Here is a 9,549-nt window from a genome sequence, read left to right on the forward strand (position 1 = left end):
AACCGCCATTTAAAAAATTACACACACACAAAGGGACTGAGATGTAGCTCAGCATAGAGCAGTTGCATAGTATGCACAGGCACTGGGGTTTGATTCCCCCCAACCACACGTGTGTACATGCACACACTGAGCAGTGTGGTGTGGGCAGCTCTGCCCCAGTCCCATGGGCTTAGGTACAGAAATGTCTGCCAAGTTTCAAGGTCAGAGGCTCAAGTTCAGGACTGACCTGTGGGGTATGTCTTGTTTTTCTCATCTCATTTCTTGCATGTGGCTACTTATACTACGTTCCTTTTGTGGCTTTTTGTTTTGTTTAGTTTGAGATAGGGTCTCCCTATGTCGACCTTGAACTCTCTCCATCCTCCTGCCTCAGCCTGCTGAGTGCTGGGATTCTGGGCGTCTGCCACCATGCCTGGCCCATAGGATGTTTTGGATTCTTACTCGTGCTTCTTAATTCGGCTTCACTAAGCATATTAAATCAGAGATGAGTTGACTGAACCCAACATTAACCATTTTCATTTACACAGATCTTTCTTAGTAGTTTGTTTTCAGTGAATCTAAACTCATTTCACTGAGAGACAGCAGACCCTGGGAGGGAGGACTGGGAGGTAAATACTCACTGAAAGTATACTTGTGATTCCTACATTAAGGCTGATGGATGAAGCTGCTTTTGTGAAGTCCTGTGGGAGAAAAGTTAAGGCGAGAATTTCCAGAACTGTCCTCAAACAATGTCATTTAAGTGTGTTTAAAAAAGCAAACTAGGGGCCAGGGATTTAGCTCAGTGGTTCTGCTGCCTGCCTCACAAGCTCAAGGTTCCAAGTTCGATCCTGGTATAAAAAAAAGCAAACTGATTACATTTTGCTTAACTTTCTTATTTGTTGTACTATGAAACATGCTTTACTTGTCTTAAGCATACAATTTAAAATATTACTGAAACTAATATTTGGCAGAATAATGGAAGCATTAGTCTGTGATTTGAATTTTAAGAAACTGGACATGTGGGAAAATGGATTATTTTGTGTTTAAAAACCTGACTTTCTTTCTTGCCCTGGGGAAACTTCCGTTCCTCAGTATATTCTTAAATATATAAAGGATGCTTTCTTTTTTGTTTTGCACTCTTGAACAAAGGGCATAGTGTAAGCACAAAGTATTACTTCAGTTAACACAAATAGTATTTATTCGTGAGTGTGCAGACTTTTTTCCAGTAACTTGTTGGTTTTTTAAATGGTGTGAAAATTTATAGAATTTGAGTACGGCATCATGTCTGCCCAAAATGTATTTTACAGTTGCTTTGTGCTTGCTAGATTTTTTTTTTTTTAAACAGTGGTGGGGATTACCAGGGCCTTCTTACTGAGCTATATCCTCATTCCTTTGTAATATTTTTATCTTGAGACAGGGTAATCACCAAGATTTGAGGCCACCCTGGAGTATACAATGAGTTCGAGGCTAGCCTGAACTACATAGCAAGACCCTCAAAAAAAGAAAGAAAACAGTTCAATAAACTCATATATATATTTTTTTTACATGATGGATTCTAGTTTCTAATTTCTCTATTCGGATCTCAAGAAAATTAAACTCGAAAAACAGGGTAAAAATTTCAGCTGTTGCCTCCAGTGCAGCTTTGTCTTACTGTCCCGAGAAAGGGGGAATTTGCACTTGTATGAGAGTTATTCTTTAAGGCATGGAACTGTTCCAGATAAGATATTGAAATGCCATGGCAGAAATACAAAATCTGAGCTTTTGACCACAATAGATTTAAAGGCATAAAATGCATTATTATTCCAAGTAAGCCTATTTTATCTGATATTCTCTTAAGGATTTCTTAAAATCACTTAATAATTTGTCAATGATGTAACTTTAAAATTGTCTATCCCTCTGCACTGAAATATCTTGCTTTGAGATGCAGGGATGCAGAATTCTCTGGAAGAGGATCCTGGTTCCTTTGGCTGTAGTAGTTATTTTATCAGACGAGATTGGCATTTAATCTGTGAAGATTATGTCTTTCAATTTTGTCAGAGTTTTCTTTCCTTATATATTAGTTGTATGAAATGACCATCATTTTCTCTGTTTACATAGGATATTTTAGCTCTACAGGCTTTTTCCATGAGGCTTTCAAAAGCTCCCCCAGTGGTTTTGCTTTGGCTGTTTTCCTCTGTTATGTGATAACCATTGTCCCAATGTCCCCCTGTCCCCGTGTCCCAAACAGAACCGTAATAGAAGGTTGGTGAGATCGCTGCCTAACAGCAGAAAGGACAACTATGGCTTGTTCAACTTCAGCAGCACCCTGAAAGCCACTCCCTAAGCTGGTACCAGTGAATCTTTTCCCTTGAATTGTGCAGAATCATTGGATTTTGAGGAATAGCAAGTAAAATGGTATACTGACTGCAGAGAAAGTAATCTTGCAATACAGCAAAAAACAAATTTTCTTCCTTCTCTTTAATGTCAGGGTAATTAGGTGAAGAATTGCTATGACATGTAGATCTCTTTGTGCCAGGACTGGCCAGGACTGGCCAACCAAAAGTTCTCCAAGAGTTTAAATACATAGATTGTGTTTGAGTGCCTTTCCCCATCTTAATACCCTTTTTACTTCTGAAATAATTAATGTGTTCTGCTTTATGGCCAGCTTTAATTCCAATTAAAGAATAGTAGCAGGGCTGAGGATTTAGCTCAATGGTTCCACCGCCTGCCTTGCAAGCACAAGGTCCTGAGTTTGATCCCTGGTACAAATAAATACATACATACATACATACATACATACATACATACATACATACATACAGAGCAGCAACCCTAGAGACTAGCAGGAAAGAGCCCTGAAACACACTGAACAGAAACACCTAATTGCATCTACCCAGCTTAGGGTTGGACTGATTTCTAGAAAAAAAATTTATTGTTTTAAATGCTAAGGATGCTCAACTGCTTAACTCTAAAAGCTGTGTCTTAAGTTTCACAAGTTTCACTTTTGGAAGATACTCCTAAAAAGGCATTTTGAATATAGGTGGGAAAGTATAAAATATTTCTGACATAATTATTCAGTATTATTCAACATTTAATTTCATATTTGTTATTGTACCACAAGTATGGTGTCATTGTTGGATTCACATTTCATGTTTTTGTTAATATACTTAAAACTGTAACCAGTGAATAACACCCATAGTATTTTTTATTATAGATTATATTTTATTTCAATAAACTTTGATATTTAGACAAAATAGTCTTTCTGATAATAACCTCACTAAGCTGTTTCTTAGAGAGCTAGGGAGAGTGAGGAGGCGGGGCGTTGACATATTGACTCATGTACCTAGAATTAAGTCAGAATACTTACATCAACTTTGTTTTTCACCAACTTTTTTGGGGGGTGGGTCAGGGATTGAACCACTGAGCTACATCCTCGGCCATACACCAACTTTTTTCTTGGTTTTTTGAGGCAGGGTCTCCCTTTGTAGTTCAGGTTGGCCCTGAACTCACTATGTAGCCCAGGTGATCCTCCTGCCTCGGCCTCCCGAGTGCTGGGATTACAGGTGTGAGCCACCATACCCGGCTCTACACCAACTTTTGATAAATGATTTTTTTCCTCACAAGAAGCGTAGATAAGCAACTAACTAACTCTGAACCATGTAATTCCAGTGATAGATTTGTTGTCTAGCGCTGCTCTCTGAGGGACTAAGGGAGAGCTGAAAAGGGATCGTTTCCTCTTTGCACCACCTCTTTACACCAGGCCAACCCTAACTAAAGTTTTATCCAGCAATTCAATGTCCACATGAGCTAACATACTTCTCTGGGAACGCTTTCTTGCACTCCTCAGGCCTCTGAACAGAATTAATCATTCCACATTGCATTCTACTGGCCTCCCCAGTACACAGCACTTAGGGCAGACTGCAAACCTTTTAAAGTCAGGGAGCATATCTTTTTATTCGGATTTGTTTTTTGAGACAAAGTCTCGTATGTAGTTCAGGGTGTCCTCGAACTCACTATGTAGCCCAGGGTGGCCTCTAACTTGTCGCGATCCTCCTGCCTCAGCCTCCTAAATGCTGGGATTACAGGTGTGCGCCACTACACCCATTCTAATTTTCCTGATACAAGGTCACTGGCACTTAGAATTCAAATGCTTATTTAGAGGAATCTTTATACTATGTAGTTACTGCTTACCCATGCTTTAAATAAGGCAATGAAGTCCGTTATTCAGTGAGCTTCTGTAACAGAAAGGTCAGAACGAAAGTCCTTAACCCATGACGCCCGAGTTCCCCTGGAAGTCATCACGTTATCTGGAACCAGTGGAAGAACATCTGGGTCACAGCGTTGTCAACAAAACTGTGGAAAGTAACACTTTTCTTAGTTTTGTGGGCTCTGCAGGCTCTTTGCACTTTGTTTCTGCATGCGGTAGGCACCTCCCCGCTTGCTGGAACTGAGAAGGCCAGCACCTGCTTTGGAAGCTGCGCTCACACATCCGTCTGGAAGGCAGCTTTGCCTGCACTGACAAATCCCACACCACACCGGACGTGCGTGCCCTCCTGCCTCTGATACTCGGGACTCACTAACATTCCCTGCGCTCTCCAATGCTGAGCCCATTCTTGTATCCTCCTTGCTCTGCAGAAATCCACTCCTGCAGTCCCACGCCTAAAAGGAAATCTTGCAAAGGTGACTCTTCTCTGTGTGTCTCATCTGTTCCAGCTGCTATTTAGAAAAAGTACCGTAGATGGGGTGACAGATAAACACACTGCTGAGTTCCGGAGCTGGCTCTGGCTGTCACTCACCTGGCAGAAGGGGGCAGTGAGCTCCCCAATCCTTACCAGAGCCCCAGCTCTTAGTCCATCACATTCTGCACGTTAGGACCCCAGGATGTGAATTCTGTGGGGACACAGACATTTGGTCTGGGGCCAGGGATTTAGCTCAGTGGTTCTGCCACCTGCCTCACAAGCGCAAGGACCCAAGTTCGATCCCTGGTACCAGACATTTGGTCTGCAGCACTGTGCCAGGCGAAAAACTAACGGATGCTCTTGCTTTCCCCAGGAGACTCCTGGGTCACGCCAGTCCAACTCACTCCCTGAGAAGCCCTTCTACCCATCCTCCCACTCCACCCTTCCCCTAGAGCGTGGCGTCTGACCTACCCCACAACTGCCCCTGCTCCTCGTGTGTCAGTAAACCCTGCTGACATTTCCACACACGCCGCTGGCACACCCCTCTGCATCCTCAGTGTAACTGTGAACCCGCCACACTTGACTGTCACATGGTCGGCATCTAGATGTCCCCTCAAAGCCTCATGTAGCCATAAGTGGCCTTTCCAGAGGTGGCTCAATCTAGAGCATGTGCTGCTGGGATTAAGGTCGTGTGATTCTAAATCAGTACACTGATTGGTTTGGACCGTCCTAATCCCCAGTAGTCGATATAAAAGGGACAGAAAGCAGCTGCTAAGGCCCCTTGTTGCTTTGCTACCTTCTGCCCACCATGGACTGTTTCTCCTCTGTGATGCCTGCCTGCTATGCCACCCTGCCTTGGAGCCAGCAAACTGGACTGAAAGCTCTACAAACTGCGAGGCAAATAAACCTTTCCTCCTTTTACTTTGGGTGTCAAGTATTTTTGTCTCAGCAGTGAGAAAAGACAGGGTCTGAATTGCCCAGGCTGGACTAAAACTTGAAATTCTCCTGCCTCAGCCTCCCAGAGTGCTGGGATTACAGACAATGCCTAGGTATCTTTATTAGCGAAGTCTATCAAACATTTACAGAAAAAATATTAGTCCTACATAAAACTCTCAGGAAAGGGAAAGGAGAGGGTAACATTTCTTTGTAGAAACTTGTAAGTTAATTTTAGTTTATGAGTTTTCAGGTTTATTAGTACATGTTTGAAGTACAGTGATTACATTCCTTGTAGGGAGGTGGTACATGTACATAACACCTATTCTTCTTTCATCCTCTTCCCCTCCTGCTAAGGCGGCTTTTAGTTCAGATAGTGAGATGGCATAAATATATTTTTGAATATTACTGTTGATGCATATAGAATGTCTTACTTGTATTTCATTATTAGTATATTTCAAAACATCTTGTAGCATATGGTCCATTACAAACAATTTCCAACATTGAATCGCGATGTCGACAATTCTGTCCCAACAGATTTCACCCCCTGGCAAGAACCTAAAAAATATGTCCTGGTAGATGGGAAGACATTTTACACCTTGAATTTAGAAATTTATCTTGGAACTCAGCCAGCAGGTCTTTATTCATGCAGTAATAAACCGTATGATTTTGTGAACAGATTTGCTGCACCTATTTCAAAAAGTAACCCAAATGTCACATTGGTTCACTTGTTACCCACTAAGGTTACATTTGCTAAAATACCAGGTGACCAGCACAGGAACTATTCCTAAGAACAAAGCAAAGATTTCTGAAAAAATGTTCCAAGTTTGCAATAGAGAAATGTATAGGCCTCCTGTATGGCAAAGAAAGACAGAGAAGCATTGACACTGTCAACATTACACCATGATGGTAAGATTGATAGTGAAGGGCTGGGGATTTAGCTCAGTGGTTTCACCGCCTGCCTCGCAAGCACAAGGTCCTGAGTTCGATCCCCAGTACCAAAAAAAAAGATTGATACTGAAGCCAGGCCTGGTGGTGCACAACTGTAATCTCAGCACTCAGGAGGCTGAGGCAGGAGGATCACTGCTGAGTGCAAGGTCAACCTGTATTATACAGTGAGTTCAAGGCCAGCCTGAACTACACAGAGAGATACGTCTCAAAAACAAAAGATTGACAGTGAATGCTCAAACACAAAGTGAAGCCAAAAATGATCACATTTTACAACAAAAACAAAAGGTGGAGCAGGCGTTGACAAGTCATGCAGCAACAACGATATCACTCGAAACACAAAGCATTGGCCAATGATGGTTGTACTTGGTTCTAAACATGTCCGGCATAAATAGTTTCATAGTTTACAGAGAAAGTAACAAGCACAAAATACCATGGAGAAACATTCTTAGAGGATTGGTGCTGGAATTGATAAACGATCACTTACAACAAAGGAAGAACAGTATGTATGTACTCAAGGGGCCCCTCAGGAGAATTCTGCCGCAGACGGGTGAACACAAGAACCCCCTAAGGAAAAAGGGAGGCCAGCGAGATGTCAAGTGCATCCTGCCAGAGACAGGAAAACAAAACACGTGTCCTGCCAGAGTAAGCAAGACTGCATGGAGCGCTCTAGTCTCGTGTGTGAAGATTGCCTTGGGTGTGATATTTGAAGCAAAGATTGTTTCTGTGGTAGCTTTTGCATTTTCACTGTAGTTCAATAGGGATCTATTTCTATTTTTTAGATCTTGGAAGTAAACATGTTGAAAATGTTTATTCTAAACTCATTACATATTAAAATTTTAGCATTTAGTTTATATTTTTTAAATAGTTTAATAAAACTCAAAATTAAAAATTCATCAATAGAAATACATCTAAAAAATAATTGTGGGCAGGGCCAGGGATTTAGCTCAGTGGCACCCAGCCTGCCTCGAAAGCACAAGGTCCCCAGTTGGACCCTCAGTACCCAAAAAAAAAAAAAATTGTGGGCATCATTTACCTGCCATAATGCGCTGTTCCAAACATTTGCTGTAATGCCCTGGGGCTTTGTAAAATCATGGAAGGCCTGCAGCAGCTGAGGAAGTGGGCCTTGTGGGCCTCTGGGAAAGAACCTTCCAGATGAAGGGATCAGCAGGGCAAAAGGCTTGACTATGACATCTGGTCTTCAGAGTAAAGGCAACAAAGAAAAATGAGTGAACAGCAGAATGAGGTGAGGGGAGGGGACCCCAAAGACTGGACACTGCTGGGGAGGAAAGGGGAGCCGTGTCAGCAGCACCAGTGCTAACTCTAGAAAGATAGCAGCTAGGCTGGCCCTGAACCAAGAGGCCATACCAGTCTGAAGCCTTCTGTTACCTATGTCTGTAATACATAATTACATCCATCTTGGGTGACTGGTACATATACTGCATCTTAATAATTTTTATTTTATTCCTCTTCCCCTTCCTGCCCCCCAAGGTCCCCATCCCCTCCCATGAAAGACAAAAGATGAGAACCCAGGTGACAACTGCCTGCTGGAAACCTGCCCTTCAGGCCAGGGAGGAATGGCTAAGTCTTGCCGAGGGACAATCTTGCAAGGGATTCAAACATAGGTAGAGGGTTAATTTTTTAATTACTTCATGTATTTAAGAGCCTAGAAATTTATTTTCTAAGCTTTTCATTTTCCTTTACAATCACTTTGGCATGTTTAGTACCTGTCTTCAGTATCCTGCTCAAACTAAGACTGGCCCTTGATTTTTTTTTTTTTTGGTACCAGGGGTCGAACTCAGGACTTTGCATGTGAGGCAGCTGCAGTGCCACTGAGCTAAATCCCTGGCCCTGCCCTTGTCCTTCTTGACCTATTACCACCTAAGCAATCTACTGCTTCTTAAGAAGCATCTGGATTGTTCTCAAGCATATAGGGTACAGGACCTTTCTCTCCTTTTTGAGGGCTTGGAGGACCCACCTTCCTTTATAAAAACTTTCAGCCTGGTGTTTCACTACTGACCTGGAGCTGGCCAGCTCACTGCGCTAGCTGGTTCCCTACACCTTACAATGTTCTCGGAACTTTGTCAGGCTTTCTAAAGATGAAAAATGTAACCTCGGCAGCCTGAGGAATAAAATACATAGTGTTTAGACTGTTATATCCTTCAGTGTAAGGGTACAAAAGATGCAAAATTCAAAGATTGCACTGGGGTGGAACCCAGGGCCTCACGCATGCTAGGCAAGTGCTCTGCCACTGAGCTACGCCTCCAACTCTGTAAAGATTGAATTTTTTGTCGGAGATTCCCTCTCAGGCGCCCATCTGAAAACTGGGGAGGGGGAGGAACTGTACTTTTGGTAGAGAGGACTGAGTACTAGGCAAGCAAGTGCCCTATCCCGTGTGGTGCGCTGCCCTGCACCAGCAACGGCATGAAGACCCCAAGTTAGGTCCTGCTGACAACGGAGGCACACAATGGCACAGTGACGCCTAGTCGCAGAAGCAGCTGAGTCTTCTCCAGCGGACATTGGGGCTGCTTCTCCCCCAGTCCCCACAACACTCCCACACTGTATCTGCAGGACTGGGAATGCAGACCCTGGGCAGTGCAAAAGCACCCAGTTCTCCACGGACGTGACTACACACACCAGGACACAATGCCAACATCTGCAGCACTTCCTCCTGACAGTGAACACAGGGCCTCAGAGAGCCCTCGCTCCATCTTTCCCTCCGAATCAGTACAGACTGCTGGACTTACCAAGAAGCTAAACTGTCGGATAGGAAGAGATATGAGAAGTTTTCATGAAGGAAATGGATGTCCAGTGTTTACCCTGAAAGGATGCCTTAGGGTTATGGTTAAGTTTCTGATGTATCCACAGTCTGCTGCCAGCTGCTGAGGTAGCCAAAGCTAGATTTATGTCCTGGGAACAAACACCAAAAGCCTGCCTTTATGGCCCTGTACCTACGCAGTACTTAGCACTAACTGAACGCTAGACAAGGCTGGGGCCTCACTTCTGAAGAGCTGGAAACAAAGACACACACACA

Source organism: Heterocephalus glaber, unplaced genomic scaffold (assembly GCF_053883595.1).
Source record: "Heterocephalus glaber isolate CG9 unplaced genomic scaffold, H.glaber_assembly_v1.0 deba00001689, whole genome shotgun sequence".
In the NCBI taxonomy this organism is placed as follows: Eukaryota; Metazoa; Chordata; class Mammalia; order Rodentia; family Bathyergidae; genus Heterocephalus; species Heterocephalus glaber.